This window comes from Synchiropus splendidus, chromosome 8 (genome assembly GCF_027744825.2).
Source record: "Synchiropus splendidus isolate RoL2022-P1 chromosome 8, RoL_Sspl_1.0, whole genome shotgun sequence".
Taxonomy (NCBI): Eukaryota; Metazoa; Chordata; class Actinopteri; order Syngnathiformes; family Callionymidae; genus Synchiropus; species Synchiropus splendidus.
The window spans coordinates 13,185,331-13,204,869 of NC_071341.1; positions in this window are offsets into that span (position 1 = coordinate 13,185,331).

Here is a 19,539-nt window from a genome sequence, read left to right on the forward strand (position 1 = left end):
TGGAGGTGGTCTTGAACCATGGTTTCCACCTTGTCCACCTATTCGCGGAAAAATCCCCAAAGAAATATTATATAAGGACTAAAGTCTGTTGCTTGCGGCACTCAAGTGTTAGTCTTAGACTGAAGACAGATCACCAATTCAGTTAGTGACAAAACGTTCCCCTCCATTTGTCTATCACTTGATGTTTTTTTTTATATATATATATATATGGGATCGGGGGTAGGACATCACTGAAGGCCTAGGTGTGAAATTAATACATGGTCTGCCACTGTTAGAAAGTCTGTTGGACAGTTGGTTGCTGGCTAGGTGGATAAACATCTTTCTCCAGATACATTGTTGGAAGTAAAGCTGTTGGTCTGTATGTGTTTGGTCTGTGGTTGAGTAATAGGTCAACTTCTTACTTGGTTAGCAGGTTCTCAAGCTGAGAAAACGGTGCAAAGAGTTGGAGCTCCAGTCAAGAGTCAGGGGGAAATCCGGGCTTCAAACATTGTCAGTCAGGCAGTGCAGGGTTAACTTCCTTGGTGGAGATGTTGCTAGGCCGATAGCTGACAAAGCCAGTCCATCTGATGGATGCAGACAGGCCGCTTTATTCATAGCCTGGGTGGTCAGCAAGTAGGTCACTGCAGAAGTTAGTTGGCTTGGTTGGCAGACAGAGATACAGTAAGTAGGTCTTGCAAAAGGGCTATTATCCCCTCAAACTAAGACTCCTGCGTGTGAATCAAGATAGCTCAGGATGTAACCACCCTCTGGAATACTGCAGAGCAGGACAGGAACAAAAATCCACGGCGCACTAAGGTGGAGAGGGCCAGTGTTAAGCGAGAGAACCTATAGCAAACAGTCTTTCCTCCGCAGCAGCTAAAAATACCACTTGATATAATAAAAGCAGACAAGTCTGTGTGTACTGAGGGACTGCAAACCAGAGAGTCATAATTTAGTTTGGTCAAATCCGGAGCCGTGATGAAGAACCAAAGTGACGGTTCTTGAAATTCCGAACGCTCATCCCAAAGCAATTGCTTCGGCGTGTCCAAATCATGTCGCCGGGAATGTGCTTTGTTTGCTGCTCAGTAAGTCACACAGCCCATCAATTGATGAGCGGCGCTGGGGGTGAACGTCCACCCACCGCCGTTCTGAATAAAATATACGGCATGAATTATCAATGTCGATTTTTTTAGCGCCTCATTGTGCCATTCAGAAGTTAATCACTTTACTTCATAAAGCTCAGAAAGGTCAACTCAGCGGCTGCCTGAAGACATCTCCAGATGCATTGTTCTATTAATCAGAGTCTTCTGGCAAAGCGCCACAGGAAGATACATAAAATAGATGCTGTAGAACGTACGCGCCAGAATCTCGCCAAGGATGTACTGAATGCTGTGTGCATGAATAATTAAAAGCACAGAGCCATCACTCAAGATAAGAGACGCTTTAAACGCCACGGTGATGAAAGTGGATGTAGTTTACGTGCTAATGAATATGTTGAGCACAAAAGGAAGACGCCGGGAAGGTTGTCTGGATGGCAGAACCCACTCGCGTAGGCAGGTCGCCGTTTCTTCTGGTTATTTGGCAGCTCAGGGAGTAGGTGATGAAGTTGGCTGGAGTGAAGGCTCTCAGAACGGAAGTGTATGTTGGGTTGGTAGCTAGGTAGGGAAGGATGGCCAGAGTGCTTTGAACTAGGTTGCAGACTGACAAGGTGTGTGGGATTGGGAAGCACATGGGACGCAACAGGTGTGAATTCATAGGGTTCACTGTGAGGGATGGGTTGTTGTGTGTCGGTCGGTGGTAACGCAACTGGTCACTCCAAGTTGGTCAACAGCGAGTCATCGAAATCATCCAGCAGCCTCAACTTCTGTGGTTGGCAGCTTGGTCACTGCAATGGGCAGATGACTCTCCGATCATTGTGGTTCCACCTGACCCTGACCCGGACTACACTCTCACTGAAACCAAAGCGCCTTCTCTCTCTGCACCACTAAAATGTGCGACATGAATTCAGCCAATGTGTCGTGATAGAGGGCTGGGACAATATCCTTTTTAATTTTATTTTTTTCAATTGGTTCCATATTGTCATTCTGATTTATTAAATTATAAACACACACACATTTTCCTACAGACATTTGGTCAAAGTAGCAGCATTTGTTTATCTATAAAAAATGAAATTCACTCTTCATGTTTGTACTTTATTTGTTGAGCAGAATTGTTCACAAGTTTTTTGTTGTCTTGGATACAATAACATGAAAAGTTAATTTGCTTTGTGTACCATGTCAAACTGGTTAAAGAATTGAAGTTTCTAGGTTTGTAGGCGTTTCAAAAACTGAATTTTTAAACGCTTGTCTTAATGAAATTAAGAATCATCAAAGAGTTGTTGAAAAGTTGTTTTGTTTTTCCCCTTGTTGGCAGAGTAAGTGAGTATGATCTGCCGTTAACAAGTGGAGTCAGTTCACTTGGTCTGTTTTTCTGTTCACCAGTTTTGAATGTGAGGGTGATGTCTTTGCGAGTCAGTAAAGCCTGCGGACCTGAGGTCATATATGATGCAGGTAGGTTGTAGGTGTGAATGTGAGGTCACCAGTCCTGCCGCTGCCTGCGGGTCCGCTGTCTGTTTCTTCGGTCCAAAGCGTCAGCTGAAGCAGGTTCCTCGGTCTCTCCTGACAGCAGAACTCGAGTGAGTCACGCCAGAAGATTCAGATGTTATCGATCCAGTAAATCTTATCAGTGACTGTGAGCATGTCAACGTCATCCAGGAAAACTGTTAGCCAGGCAACCAATGAGGATCAGAATCTGTGCCGCACAAAAGAGCAGATTCTAAAAGGTTTTCCTTCAACAGCTCATGAGTATGAAAGTTGAGAGGAGAGCTGAGAGGTTTCTGCAGCTTAAAGGTCAGCTCTGCCGGAGGGAGCGTGAAGATGGATCGCCGCCTGACCCAGGCTGATATGGAAAATTTGAGCGAGAAGATAAAATCCTTTCCCTTATGGATGATCCTTCACCTGCCCTTGAGCAAGCAGTAAATAAGTAACAGGCACTTTCTGGTCAAGTGGGCTTCTAATGGCCTTTGGTGTGTGTGTGTCGTCATGCTGGGGGGAGGAGGAGGAGGAGGGCGCTTTTAATGCTCCGGGGAGAGGGCGAGCAAAACCCCGGGTCGGTCCCCTGGCTCCGGCGTATTAACTCGGACGGCCCCGCCATCGAGCGGCTCAGGCTGTGATTGATTTGCAGGGAAGCTGATGAAATTTGATATAGTCCTTTCAGGACGGGAGTTTGGGCCGGAGCTCAAGGTGAGATGAGGGAGAATGAGCTCCTGTAAATGCTTTAGGAGGTCTCTTGCATACTGAGCGCGCTCAGAGTTGGACAATATTGAGGAGCGGATTTGGGCCGAAATATTCCGGCTCATTATTTCTCTGAAAGCAATTTGTCCTCGGCTTATTGGAAATGAAAATGGGTCTCACTTTTGAAATGGTGGCACGATTCGCGATCCATGCCGTGACTCGTGACTCAGCATCAGGGAGTCAGATACATGACTCAATGATTGCAACAATCCTTCGCCATGACTGGACACTCTGAAATAAAAGGTCAGAGCTCTGAGGAGAGGTCAGGCAGAGGTCACTGAGAGGTCAGGGAGGGATGGAAAAGGACACCATTCAATGAAGGAGTGATCCTCCCTTTCTGTCCCGATCCATGACAGCAGCAGCCGAGTACTCAGTGATGGAGGTGACTTTGCTATGACGCTGTAGAACCACAGCAACCTCTGCTGAGAGAGGAGGCCGGTCCTCTTCTGAAGTGATCTGATGCTCTCGGGAAGGTCACTGTTACTGTCCTCCAGGGACTCTCTTCTGACCACCTATGGATAAAGCAAATCCAGGGCGTATCGCTCCCTGAAGCAGAAGAAGTGCAGGGGGAGGTGGACACGGGCAGACCTGATGATCCAGGTGTGCTCCTTCCTGTGTGACAGGAAGTCTCCAAAAGCACCCCGGCATGTTCAGCTGGAAAACACTTGCCCTTGAGAAGTGTTGTGTCAAAGGTTTGGCGGGTCTCGGAGCAAGATCTGGTGGTAGAACCTGTCGACCCAGGTGGTGCGGGATGAACCTGAGCGTGTCATCCATGGACCTCTTAAATCCAGGTTAATCCAGGTTAATTCAGTTTTACCACTGCCGTCTGAGCACTTCAGGTCGTGGAAATGTGCTATCAAAGACACCGACTAAATGTTCTGCAGGAGAAAAAGGAAACGCGTGACCCAGATGAAACACGTTCACCTCATCGATACCTGATCGGGGAGCCGCCCTCTGCGACCCCGCCAGACTCGCCGAAAATGCCAATTCAATGTTGTGAGCTGAGCCGGGTCACGGGGTCGCGGAGAAACGGCGAAAACATTCAATTAAGGCTCACACCTCTGCACAGCGCTCTAATAAACGAGTGGAGCACATTAACAAGCATCACTATTCACCCGGCATTCACTAATTTGTTTGCTAAAAGAGAATGTCAGCGTATTAAATGTTGAGGAGAATCTGAGAGGAGCAGCCCCTGCGGCGTGTTTGTGCATTCTGCCCGAGGAAGTGAAGAACATTATGAATTATTTGGAGCCGTATTTTCATGTAAAGGAGAAGCTTTTCGACAGAGCAGTTTCAGCTCAGAGTAACTGATATTTTGGTCCACTTCTGGTCCTGGTTTAAATATGTCGGATTCACCCGCTCCACTTTGCACCAGACTGTTGAAAGTAAGTGACGGTGCGTTGGAGGTTACTGGTTTGACAGAGGTGATGATCAATACATATCAGGTTTTCGAAGCAGCTTCGCTTTCATCATCAGTTTGAAATGTTTGACACACTTTCATTGCAGAGTTTGCAGCGTTTTATGATTAAAAAACACTTTTCTTGTCAATTCAGTCGGGTGTTCCTGAGCCAGAGTGGAGGTTGAAATGAACGTGTCCAAACTTTTTAAATCTACTCTTATATTTTATTAGGATTTATATTTTTAAATGTTCATCCAGCTTCTCTTTTTGAAAATATTCTGTATTACAAAATAGTGTTTTTCTTCATCTTAGTTTTCCATTTTTAGCTCTTAAATTTTTTCATCATTTAATTTTAAGCATTTTATTTAGTGATTTTGAACACAGTTTCCCCCTTTATTTCCCCTTTTTAATATATTTTAATGTAACTTTCTTTTTTTTCCTGTGTTATTTACCCACATATGAATTGAAATAAGTTGATCAATGTTGTATCAGCATCATCTGAAACCTCCAGATTGTGTTCAGGGGCGAGTATAGAACGTTTTGTTTTGAATCTTGCATGTGACCTCTGCTCCTGCTGCTAGCATCTGTTCACTGCTGCTCCAGATCTGGATCGCAGGAGAGCTGGAGCGGATGCTGGCGCAGGAGGTCGGACGGGAGCCTCAGCAGTTGTTCCAATATGATTTCAAGAGCTTTTGCGCGTCCCTGTACAGAGAGAGCTCCAGAGTTAGCAGGTGAAGGCTGGAAGGCTTCTGCTGGACTGGGCTAGAATTAGGTTGATCATTCAGGAGTCAGTCAAGCCTCCGCCATGGTTGGATCTGATTCTACAGATGTTCATGGCATCAGTAGAGTTCATGAGGCCACAATGGACGAAGGCATGGATGACACATCTCTCTGTAGAAACACTGTGGTTCCGTATGTCCATGAGAGAGGAGGAAGTGTGTTTGTGAGCGTGAGGGAGAGGGAGAAGGGTTTGTCTCTTTTGAAGACCCTACGAATCGATTGAAGAAGGTGGTTCTTCCATCTGCAGCAGGTTCTCCAGCTCTCCATATGCAGCCTTCACCTCACGGACATCAGCCTTCCTCTTCCTCTGGAGCTGTTGTCACTCCAGTGAAGACTTGATTGGTTGACACGCACTGAAACACCAGCATCAGTTGAAACCAAGATGAGTCGTGAGTGCAGAGCATCAACCATTTGTTAACTTCACTCATTCACTGTAAGAGTGCGTGAGACTAGCGTCCTGAAGAACAACAGTTTTTCTAACTGTAACAGCTCGAATGAGTTCCTGCTGTCTAGTGTGTTACTTGTCTAAACAGTCCTCGTGAATCACAGCAGGTGTGCCATGGGTGTCCCACGCATCTGAGTCCGTCTCTGTGACGTGAGCAAATCCATAGGAGCCGTACGAGCCTCGAGGCTCCTGGGAGCACTGGAGTTCATAGTTTTACGGCCATTAAAAGCCCACTAAATGATGATCTAGAGCATGAGATCCGAACACTCATCAGGTAACTCATCTTCAGAAAGTGGGTCATGAATACAAATACGCTACAAAACGCTTGAGTGTTCAGTTAAATGTTTGTTTTTGTGTTGTTCAGGAAATAAACGCTGCGCTGATGACACAGCCAAAGATAAACAGCCATGATTTACAAGCCGAGGCAGAAGCATTAGGATACAAACCGTCTCTGCCGGAGGAGGGAAGGTGACATAACTGGATTTGTTTGCTCCGAAATGGAAATAGAATGTGTGATAAAGAAGAAAGTATCTCCTAATCATAACAAATGACCTTTATGTGGCAGCCATTACTCTTCGTCGAGACGAATGTAATATTCCTCTAGAGTTCTGCGTGTGTGTGTTTAAGCATGACTGTCCTAGTGAGGTAAAATTTGGCTGAAAACCCGTCCTTGTGGGGTCCTTATGTCTTTGTGGGGACCACTTGGCCGGACCCCACAAGGTTAGGCCTCAATTTGAGGGTTAGAACTTAAAAATACCTGGGTTTCAGTTTGGTTCAGAGTCCTGGTTCCTGGTTAGCCATGTGTTTTGGATGGTTAGGTTTAGGGGGAGAGGCTGGGGAAAGGGTTATGACAGTGAGAAACCTCACAATCGCCTCGAGGATAAAAATACAAGTGTGTGTGTGTGTGTGTTTATGTCAGACTACAGACAGAGTCAGGTTTTGAAGGTTTGAAGCGACAGACAATGTGCGAGGACTTGCTACAGATTTGAAACTGTTGGTGATTTATCTTCTGGACTCCCATCCAGCTCAGTCCAGGCTGATGAGTAAATAACGGCTTTACTGTTACTGGAAAGACAAGTGACCTCTGTCGGAGGCTGGCGGCCGCTAACAAGCGCGCTCGGGCTTGACCTCGTGTGCGCTAAACAAAGAGCTGCTGAGGCAGAACGCCGGGGTCGCGGAGAAGTTGAGCGTGTGCATCACAATGCTCCTCAAACACGCCGTTGCACATTTAGGAAAACATTTTAATGGGCGCCGGAAAGACGCGGGAACAATCCTGTTATTCTGTCAGCGTATTGCGAGGATGAGGAACAGTATTGTGATTAGCAAACCTTGTTACCCAGCGGCACCAGAACGGGCGAGGAGGGACCAGGGGAGGCAAATGCTGAAGAGACATGCGGGACATTGTGTCGACAAAGATCTCGCTGCGTGCAGTGCTTATTTATTCAACGGCGTCGACTAGACGTGTGTTGTATTTAATCCTTTTGTCTGGTTGTAATTGTGAAGTCGAGATCAGATCGACTGTATCTGCTCAGTCGACCGCAGAGACAGCAGAGTAGGGTGGTGTGTAGTGGATGTATTCATCATGAATTCCTTAGTCCTACCAAGAAAACAACCATTGTAAGAACTGGCTATGGGAAGGGGTTTGGTCTCTGAGGAAAAGGAAAAATACGATTGATATGATGATGGAATGAACGCAGTATCTGAAAGATTTGTGGGAAAAACAGTGAACAGTTTCACACACGGTTTGCAACAGATGTTCAAGGATCTTATTCAGGTTGGGATATGGAATACTTTGGACTTGAATCTTTGATTCTGACCACCACCAGAGTGCAGGATTTACACTGGATTCATTTCCTCCGACTGACAAGAGGACGAGTGATCTGAAAAGGGACGGTCATTAAATCGGCGGCGTGTGTGTCAGAGAGCATCCCCACTGATCTAAATGAAAATCTGACAGAAAGTTCCGAGTCGTCAGAATCAATTTTGTCAGTTTATTGTTTCCCAAATATCATGAAACAGCATATTAATCCCTTTCATCCCCTCACTTTTGTGTCTCTCAGCTCCAATTGCGCTGAAGTGTCGAGATTGCATTATCTTTGCGAGCCGTGCATCCGCGAGCTCCAGCGCCGCTCTTTTGCAGCGGCAGCAGGATAAAATCTGGGCTGCGAGGATAATGAGACGGATCACATGCGTGACAGTGCTCCCGTCACCAGACTCCGACCTTTTATCAGGGAGTGCATTTCAAAGTGACGTCCCCCTCACTGCTCTTGGAGGCAGACCGACTCCCAAAAATAAGAAATAACACCAGAGCCAGAGAGTTTCATCCCTCCCCGGCGGCAACGAGCCACTCGACTCATCGGGCCTAAAAATAGACCAAATTTTTAGCTCCTTCTATTTCTCTGTTCTCTCTGACGGTTCCGGTTCCAATCCAATTCAAAACAGTCTTATTTACTGATAGTCCGGGTCTCATCTCTTCTCCTGCAGCCCTTTCATTCCAAGCCCTATTTTGGCTGGTTGGGATTTTTCAGGAAAAACCCGCTTTGTAGCCCCCTCAGTTCTGCGCCCGCGACACACAAACACAGAAGCATCCAGGCTTGTCCCGTCTGATACAAGCGCCTCATGATAACGGACACCTTCTCCTGCTCTCAGCACAGATTTGCTCGGCGGTGGCAGAAAACAAATGATGGACTTACCTTGCTTTCACAAGGCTCCATGGGGAATGCAACAGTTGCACTGCGGCAGCAAGGAGCCCTTGTCTGGCTTCTGAATGTGGGTGGAATTCTGGAGAGGATTTCGATCGGAGCTGTGAACTCAAGATCTGTTTTTTTCAATCATAGTTTACAAGCAGCGACAATCATGCTTCTGAACCAGCAGCACTCAAACACACACCGCTTCCCTCCACTCATTTGTGTTTTCATGCCTGTTTGATATTTGCCGTCATTCCGCTCATCACATGCTCAGCGCTTCTTTTGCAACACCAGAAAACATTGAGATTTGCTTGGTGTGCAGCAACAAAGTCCAATACAAAATACCCAGACTGAAAAAGCCTTCTGTGGTGGGGTCCTCCACCACTGACCCCGGCCAGGCTGTGGCACAGTGCCTTCTAAGCTCCCTCCAAACTGGAACAATGCCGGCGTTGTCAGAAGATTTCTCTGCTCGTGGCTTGTTTGCTTTAAAACAGTGTAACCAGGGGTGAGCGCTCCGTCTGCGGCGTGATGGGAGGTGCAGGATTTGTGCTGCATGTGACGTGAAAACAAATGATTGATGTGTTTTTCAGGTTCTCACTGAGAGAAAGTTTTGGTACTTGATAAATATTGGGCCGGCGGTCGGTCCACACTCCGCCAACATAGTGGTGCTGGATCAGAGGCTGTAACCCCTATTTAAAAGCACTGACCTGTGCAGAAACCACACTTCCCTCTTGTTTTTGGGTCCCTGAACCTGATATGATCTTTTGTTTGAATATTCTCTTACAGTACAGAGAGAACTGAAAAACCCAGATAAAATAATGGAAACACCTAAAAAAAGCCATTATTTTGTCCAACCCCTATATATATATATATATATATATATATATATATATATATATATATATATATATAGGTTCAGACCACGAGAAAACAGATACAGAGTTTTTATGCAGAGTTTTATATACACTGGTACCTCGGTTCTCGACCACAATCCATTCCAGATGGCCGTTCGAGAAGCGATTGGTTCGAAATCTGAATCGATCCAAGCCTTAAAAGAGGCTTTTGTAGGAGTGAATGTAGAGTGTCTGCTGCAGGTGCGCTGTTCCTCTATGTGTGTGGCCGCTGCATGTGGGAGGGGTTGCCGAGTGAGTGACGTCTCTCCAGAAGTGAAGAGGTGCCTGGTGCCATTGGTTCGCGCACTTTATGTTTTTTCCAGCTTTTCGTTCGAGTTCTGTATTTTCGTTCGAAATCCGAAGCAAAAAGTCTAGATTTTTTTTCAAATTCCGAGACGTTCGAAAACCGAGGCACCACTGTGTGTGTGTGTGTGTATATATATATATATATATATATATATATATATATATATATATATATATATATATATATACCTGTTTTCTGCACTCTGAGCCAATACAACAGCGCAGCTAATATATGGATTTTTACAGGCTGAAATCAGATGCAATCGGGGGTGATGAAAGCAATGACATTCGAGGCTTTTTATTTATCCTTAAAGCGCTCAAAAGGCAGTATTTTTGCTCACGGTCCACAGCTCCAGCAACAATGCCAATCTCCTGGAGCTCTGGAATCGAGAAGCATCTGCTGAGACCGGCTGTGGTGTCGGAACTTTGGGCAAAAACAGCACATTCTGAGCACTTGTGATGTGAATAAATGATGTGAGGAGTGCATGACTGAAGTTCAGAACATTGCCCTGTTTGCTTCAGTCCTGATGCTGTAGCCAGTTTTCCAAACTAGTTTTGAAAATCGTTTTTAAGCCGGGTCCACCACTGACCCTTGGCACTCACACCACCACTGCATCCGTGCATTATACTGTGGACCGCTGCTGAGCAAGATCACCCTACCCGAACAGTTCCCATGATGCTCTGCAGTCCATTCAACCAATCACAGTGGTTGATCTCTACAACATGGCTCCGCCTCTACAGCCAGTCTTCTGTTCCCACAGAAGATACTTGGGGAAGAAGAAGTAGGAAAAACATATGGACAAAAACAGCGTTTATTTTAGCACTTCAATGTCAATAAAGCGCGTGGAAGTTCATTGGTCTGATGTGACAAGGTGCAATCTTGGCAGCATGAAGCGAGATTGTTCGCACAATTCCAGAATTTAGTGACCAACGCCTGTGATTGGTTGACTGGACTCCAGAGCATCAACGGAAGTCACTGTTACTAAGCTGGCTGTTGAGGGCGCCTCACATCCTACTTCCTTTATTATGGAGGCCTAACACTGAACTGTGGTTAGTTCCTACAGTATTTCGCACTGTGATTTTGTTAAAGAGCTAGACTCCTAGTTGAAAGAGTCACGCGTTCCCAACCCCTGGTTTAACCTCCCAGGTCTCTTCGTCCACATATCTGGAGGTTGCATTTTGCCTGCCTCTGTTTTTTTTTAAAAGGTGGACCACATTTAGAGCCACTGCACTGCACCACCATGAAGTGTGGTGCAGCCATTTCAGTGCGACAAAGATGGAAGCACACACACACACACACACACACCAGACTCGTGCAACGAAAACAGCATAAATGACTGCTCCTTCTCAGTCATTCCTATCCCAAATAGCAAAAAGCAAAGCTCAGGAAAAGCTCGTCGTGTGCTGTGTCATGTGTCCGTGTTGCGAACTAATTTGTTTTAACGTGTTTAATAATGCGACCTGCGTCTCTCACTCAATGTTTCCAAGCGAGGATTATGGAGGATTCGGCATCTTGGCCGGCTCTTGAGCAGCCCTTCTGTCAAACCACTGGCAGTTTTGTAAAAGTCTTATTTTCCTCTGCCTATGTAAATGAATGCAGAGCACACATAGTACATCTCAGATGCCGGCTGCTGGATGCTGGGAGCGCTCCAGAAGTTTATCGCCTCCAGCAGCCGATTTTGTTTCTTTATTTCAAAGGAATGCATCATTAAAATGTTTGCAGGGAAATATGTGCATTCAGTTGGTTGCGTCCTCCGTGAGCTGCTGCCCTCGTGTAAGACGCCGGATTCATAGCGCTATAAATAAATAATCTGATCTATTATCCAACAGCCAGACCTGGAGATGGAACCCAGACTCCCTGCAACATGCAGAGAGCCTCCAGCAATACCCCAGTCTCAGGAGACATCTGTCCGGCCGGATGAAAGCCATCATTCTGGAGGGTCTTTGAGCCAGATATGTGTCTTCAATTTTTAGGACGGTTGTGTTGCAGCCCACAACAGTGTGAGGTTGAGGTTTGACAAACTGCACAACAATTACAATAAAAAAAAAGGCAATCTGAGCATCGCTTTCTTTACGAGCGCTAAACACTGCTGGTAATGAGTCTGCTCCGTGGAGGCTAACCTTTATCACCGGCTCTGCTCATGATTCACGTGGACACCATCTCGCTGCGCTCGGTGAATCTAACCTCCTGCGCCATCATCCTCATGTTGAGATTCCTTTGCTCTTACGCAACATCACAGCCCAGAGGGGGCGGAGCCTGGGTTGCCAGAGGTACCAGCTTGGTTCTGGGGGCTCACCGGGTCTGACTCAGTTCCAGGAGGATATCACAGGTCTGTCCCCTCATGTCACAGTCGGTGCCTGTTCTGTGGTCACCCCTTCACATGCATGTCATCATGTGCAAACTCAAGTACTGATAGTTCAGCTGGACTGCAATTGTCTAAACGCATGGCTCGTGGGCTACATCTGTTTTGAATCGAACATCCAAATCTTCCTCCACGCACATCACCTCCCTCTGTTCCCAACGTGAACAAGCCCTGTTGCCATGGCTGCTGCCTCCTCCACCAGGAATGGTTGGTCCAGATTTTGTAAGATGATGGTCGTAACGTAAGAAGTAGGGTGTCACAATATTGAGCAGTTTAACACAGAACACTGCGAGTTCACAGTTCAAGTTCAAGCATGAACACATCTGCCACCTGAAGATGTAAGAGCGAGCGTATGGATGGGTCCAAGAACCCAGGTATGGTCCTCACAGTCTACAGAACACTTAAGTGCATGGTTGCCGTAGCAACAGCCCCAAACAAGGTGTGGTTCGTCTCCGGAGAGAGCATCAGGTGTGAGCATTAATTAGACAAACCAGATGATTCAGGTGACGTTCATGTGGCTCTTCAGAAGCTGGACTGTTCCTCAAAACCCCAGGTGGAACAGGAAGCACTTGGTGGCAGCAGTTAAACGTGTGTTTGTTATTTCTCCTCGACCTCCTGTGTCCGACCCCCGGCCTGACCACCTCCCGCTCTGCCTCACTGGCTCATGCATCCACCGTACCGACTGACTGAGTCAGGCCTTTCTGATGCATCTCCAGCATACGCAAAAACATAATCTCCTTCCAACAATGCTGCGATTAAAGTGGAGCCGCTGCGAGCACTTTAATCAGCGGCTGTACAACTCTGAAGTGGAAGACATCAAAAGGAGAGCTGATTCAGGTTGTAAGGAGAGATATTGGAGCCCCAATAACCACGGTTTAATGTCTCCAACAAGCCCTCGGATTCCACCGTCAGCAGCGGTATCAATGGACACAATAAAGAAGGACATCTGATGTTGAGACGTGCTCAATCGATAGCTTTTATGGCGGCGCTTTAGGAAATGCACCGTCGGCGAGCTCTTGGCTCATTTGAGCCGTTTTCAGCGCTAGCTAGCGAACATCAATGACAAGAGCGGAGGCATCGCTGTGGATTCACTGGCCTTGGTCGCTGGAGAGTGCGCCTGCGGGGAAGGGCAGCTCGATTCTTCCTGCTTTGATGCCTCCCTGGACGCCTCGCTCGGCTCCACTCTGAGAGCACCAGGAGAGCTGTGCTGCGTGTGACCCGGATGGTTAGTGCTGGGCGTTAAACCTGCTCAACATTCTGAGCAACTCGTGCCCTGTTGCCTCCTCTTCACAGTCGATTCTTCTGAGCTTCAAAGATCAAAGGCACCACATCGATTGTTAGTGACAGCGAGTGTTCCTGCCTCCATGACGGAAATATTTGACTTAAAAACTGTTCGAAAGTTGCAGTCACAGAGTTCAATGACAGCTACACTGTTAAACCAGGGTTTGGTTTTACTGGGTATGTTGCCATGGTAACTGACACAGCCGTTTGCAGACTCTGCTTCATGAAACCAAAAACCTGCTCACTCCCAACTCTGGCTTCTCACTGAAGCACCTTTCTGAAACAGACATCTGATCAACACCAAACTGACTCCAGAACAAATCACTTTTGTTCCGCTGAAAGCATTTCAGTCTTGATTCAGCTGGAAAAACTGATGTTCTTTTGCAGAAAGAAATAACTGTGTGTCTACAGGAATAATAGACCTATGCCCCTAGATTCTGGATTGGTCTCAGAACTGGTTTTGGTCTCTGTATGTGCAACATTCTCTCGCCACAGTGCGGACTAGTCTCTTGACTACAACACCAGTTGTAGTTGATCTGTTGTGTAGTTTGAGTTGCGAGTATATTGTCCCCGTCCTGAGGCTAATTCATGACTCAAGAGTGGGGGTCCAGGGCGCCCCCTGCCTCTCACTCCAAGTCACCAGCTCTTTAGTAGTCGCTCTCTGTTGTAGCTAACCATTGATTGTTGTGTTTGATGCTCGGTGGCGGCGGTAAACAACGCTTACGTGACAGGATGTTTTGTCAAGGCGACGCAGACGTGTTATCAGATGGCGAGCGGATCGCTGCTCATGTCTGCGGTACAGCGCAGCTTGTTTATTTTCATATCATCACAGCGGGAGCACGCAACCGTCCTTCAATCAATCCCCGCTAATGCTTCTGCGAGAGAAACATCTGCTTTTCAATTAGATATTTAGCGGGCCTGACAACAGGGGGGGTACCTCAAAGCAGCGCTGGTGTCAACGGGCCCCGCAATAATCACGCGGCTAATGTGCCTATCAAGCGTCGCGCGGATTGAGAGCTCAGCCTGCTGCAGTATCTTAAGATAGCTCAGCCTGCTCCCTCTGATAAGGTGCAATCTGATCCCCACAGAGCAGGCGTGTGCCGGTCGTAAAGGAGCCAGCCAACAGGAAATAAACCCCTCCGCACATGAATAAAGCCGTGAGTCACGCCGCTTCCGTGTTGCTGTTTGACACAGCCAGAATCTGAATAACCCCCGCCACGCGCGTCGAAGGGTTATCAGCCTACCTGTCGGGAGAAGAAGCTGACGCGGGTTTCAAAGGAGGAGGCGCCGCTCCTGCCGAGCGGGAAATAAATAATAAAGGAGCGGGTTCTGCAAGTGCTGATAAGCTTTTCGGGATGGAAGGATTGATCTCGGCTTGGATCTCCTGCTGATCCAAGCAGACCTCGCGAAATGCAAAGGGTGATGAAGCTCATCGAGTCGATGGGTTCGGGAGCCGCATCTGCGACGTCCCCTTGGCTTGTTCGCAGGTCTCTGCGAGGCAAGTCGGAAGACTGTGTGGTGGTGTGAGGGACTGTGTTGGTATGTGTTCAGTAGCAAGTGTTTGCGTCCAGGATAATGTACTTGTCAGCATCTGTGTTGCTAAGCTAGCAAAGCTGTCAGTTCAGCTGTGTCTGTGAACCATTCTCTCTGTGAGTTGAAGGAAATGAGTGAGAAATTGGCACCTTTTGACCTGCTGTACACAGTGATCTCGTGAGCTGTGTTTCTTTGTGTCGGCTTCTTTGATACACAGCACAGTAACTGTCTGTCAGGTGTTTAGAAGGTGGTAATGTCGTGTGAGAGTGACTGTGTTTTTGCAGTTGTTATTGTTCACAGCTTACTTCGCAGCTGTCTATTTGACCTCTTGTTCTCCTCACCGATTGTTGTTCTTTGTTGACTTGTTTTTGTGAGTGCCGAGTTTAGCAGTTGTGTTTGTTGACATGTTGTTGTTTGCATTCAGTGAAGTGCTTTATTACTAATGTGAGTGTTAGTGTTCTTACTTACGGTTCATTGTTCCGTTGTGTTGGGCGTCTCACCGTCGTGTTGCCGTCTGTTGCTGGAGTCACATGTCCACGGATGGCAGCCTCTCAGCGCTCCTTCCTAATGCTCCCGGATGAAACTGTAAATTTCACTTTCAAATGCGCTCAGGTGAGAGCGCCGAATGCTGATGAGGCGGATTCGACTCTCGGGTCCCGGGTGGTCAATATGGCGTCTCTCCAGCTCCCGATCGATTGTTGATTAGAGAAACAGACGGCAGTCGCTGGGTGGAATGATCTTGTTAGCGCAAGTGTTGCTGTTCACATTCAAGCTTATTAACCGTCTGTTGACGTCGTCTCCTCGACACAGCCAGTGGATTAATGAGTGAATATTAATTCGTCAATATATATCGGTTAACATTTTTCACTATGTAAAATCAATATTTTTCTTTGAAGACAGTTTGAAGATATTCGTTTCTCTTTATTCATCCACCATTTCTTTATTTTCACACATTTCAATATTCGATATTATTCATTGCATGTTGCTGTTAAGTTAATATTCTTGTGTGAATATGAATTTAATTGTTTTTTTTATCCTTCGTTTCTTGTTTGGAGTCAGGACTGGGTTCACAGCAGGAGGCCTGGCCTTAAGAGTTAAGGTGGGACCTGTCCTACCTGTGTCATGAGCACGTGTTGGAGAGCCGACGATCCTTAAACCCTTTCCCCGGTCTCTCCTCCTAAACCTAACCATCCAAAACACATGACTAACCTTAACCAGGACTCCAAACCCAACTGAAACCCAGTTATAATGACACAGTTATTGTGAAGTCTTCATCCTCAAAGTGAGGCTTAACCTTGTGGGGTCCGCCAAAAGGGCCTCACACACGCCTCCACGACCCCTCTGCGCCCCGCGGTGTTACAGCTGCACTACACTGAGGTTCCGGAAGGAACTGCAGAGAACAAGAAACATTTTTAACCCCTCACTATCTCAGAGAGGAGCCAAACATCTGAACATGTGGTCAGATCCTTCCACCATTCTTGTGTTCCATCTCCGTGCCTTTATTGTGAAAGTCCAGCTTCCTCATCTGCACTTTATTGTCCACTCTCCTCTGATGAGTATTTGCATCTTGTTGGCACTGGGCACCGTCCCTCCTTCCGTCTCCGCCTCCATGTTCTCTCGCATCTTCAACTTGCTCTTTTCTTACTTAGTATTCTTTTTGCTCATTCCATCTTTCTTTTTATCTCCACCTGGTTTGAGTCATCATCCTTCTGTGGGCACACAAAGGCAGCACATCAGTGTGAGGAGTCAAGCAGTCAAGTGCTCCACCAACATTCTATGACTGGCGTGTCTCCTCCTAGTGTCTTTGTTGACTCTGGTAAACGTTTCAATGTTGGAATCATCCACACCTGTTCATGATGTTCATTCAGCTGCATTCAGACCTGTTTTCTTCCATCTAAACCTAAAGTCAGACCGTAGACCATGAGCACAAATGCTGGATTACTGAGGAGAACCAGGCCCAACTGTGAGGGCGGCATTATTCCTGCAAATTTGTGTCCAAGGAAACGTCCTGGCGCTGCATCGCCGCCGTCTTTGTCAGTCTGTAAACTGCTTCACTATCTCTCCCAACACCCGTCACTTTTTATTTCCGACGGAGCGAGGGTTTTCCCGACACGGGGGAGCCAGCGGTCCCTGGGGTGTGTTTGCCACAGACTTTATTATCGCCCATCTGTTCCATTAACTGTCGCAGATTGAGAGAAAAACGCTTTCCAGAAAGCAAAAGCGATAGGTCAGAATGGAAAAGTGGACAAAAGTCCGCATTCCAAAGTGAAACCAAGACAATGGCTTTGGGTAATTTCGCAGCAAATATTCATAATGTCGCTATCTGGCGTCGCCGACAAGCGATAAGGATGATGAGCTTTGCTTCTGGCCTGCTGCAGGATTCCAGGAAATCACATTCTCTGTGTTACCATGTAAGTCTCATTATCTGACCCCACTCTCTCCACTTGAGTCGCGCCGTTCACTCTCGCACCGTTTGATTAAAGAACTTTTTATGCAGCAGCTCGTCTTATCTGTCGACAGCTTGCAGCGATAGTGGGGCCGCGCCGCTGCCCGCACTCACAATCTGAGGAGCCGATTCCCGACTCACGGGTCCTGTCACTGGTCAGTTTCATGTGTTGAGGTCGGAATGAGTCACTTGCTAAGATCCTTGAAACAAACTCATCACGTCACAGAACTCCTGTCTCCTTTGTTGTATTTCTGTGCTGGACAGCGCCATCCAGTGGACCGAAGTTTACACAAGTCTGAGTCACATCCTCTTCTCGGATGTTAGCCAAGTCTTATGGATTTTTGAATCGTACCCTTTTGGCCATCAATACCACACGTACATTTTGTAGTTGCCATGACACCTTTTGTTGTCGTATTCAAAAGCTGAGCGGTTAAGGAAGTGGAGTCATGGCAGGACTCATCTCATGACTCAATCTACAGTTGAATTTAGCCAGACCTGGAGCCTCAATCAGATTTGTTGGTCATTACAGGAGGAACTTGCCTGGGTTCTTCCTCTTGAGTCGTGCATTTGTTGACTCACGCAAAGAAAACTCAGGTCATCAGAGCATTCAAACACAGTGGTTTTCGAACGTCCCGGAGTTCGAACAAAAATTTTGAGATTTCTTTGCTTCTGATTTCGAACCAAACGCTTCTCAAACAGCCGTCTGGAACGGATTGTGGTCGAGAACTGAGGTACCACTGTATGTATGTCCCTCTTAACCAGGGTGCCCTCTGGTGGACATCAAGGTCACTACATATATGAAAGTTCATCACCCTAAACAGTGTGGATTGGTAGAGCTTCAGCAGATTTGTGACTCATGGGTTAGCGAGCTGAGTTAGCACACATCAATGCTTGAATGAAACGACAACATCTCAACAAAGTCTCACACTTACACGGTCGATCGACACGTGAGGACTTGGTAATGAAACCCCCCCAAGTGCTTCGTGTCTCTGTGAGAGTTTGACTCGGGCAGTTCATGCGCAGCTCCAACTCCTCCGGCGGCTCACAATGCAAATGCAGCTTAAAGCCAGCGAAGCGTGTGGAATGGGTTTCCTGCAGCCGAGTGACTGACCCGAGCAGCCGGCGCTGGTCTGGTGCGGATCAGGGCTGACTCAGGATGGGTCACTCCTTCCTGTTTCCCAGACACAGACAGGGAGGAAAAGAGAGGTGGAAGTGGAGGTGTGAATTGGATTTGAGGTGGGAGCAGACAGGCGCTCGGATCCCGGAGCTGCAGAGTTATATAAGAGATGTCAGCTCGCTGGCGTCCACGTGACGCAGCGACTACTCATGCATGTTTCACATCCTGCCACGCGCCGCAACATTTCTGCTCTGCACAAACAAGCTGCACGTCTTGCACCCTGGAATTAAAAACCATCTATTCTGCACAGTCCGGGCCCAAGTACCACGTCAAATATGCGTCATGCTTTCATAACATTCTGACTTGCTTGTTCTTTCTGTTCTGTCCTCTTTGTTTTTGATATGTTGTGCGTATTGTTTCACCACATCGGACCCTGCAAAGGTGAGCACATGATGCACATGGAGTTCGCACAGTAGATTAGGGAGCATTTATTGCTCTAAATAAACTGTGTGTTCGTACGTGTATTTGCACCATATTAGCCTGTATTTAATCATTATAAAACACTAGATGAGTGATGTGTTAAGACACAAGAGTTTACTCGGGAGTCGCCCCCAAAATTCACTCTTGAAGATAGAATATTGACCATAAATAATTTGATGTGTGTGTTCCCCAATCTAAAGTGTGACTGAATTTCCTGAAGTTCCTGTTCCTATTGTTCCACATTTTATTTGAAAACATCTCTTGAACGGCCGCTTTTGTAAAATGAATGTCTTTTTCTCATCACACGTTTAGTTCGTCTTTCAATTTAATGTTTTCTATCTTTTCACAGCAGCTTCCAGGAACATCCATCTCTGAATCCCCATCCCTCTGTTCCGTCCCTCCTCTCTGGGGTACCGGGGGCAGCAGCTGAAAGAAAGAGACCCAGGATTCCTGATCGTGTTCTTTGGGACCACAGCTGAGTATTTTCCTCTCTTTCTC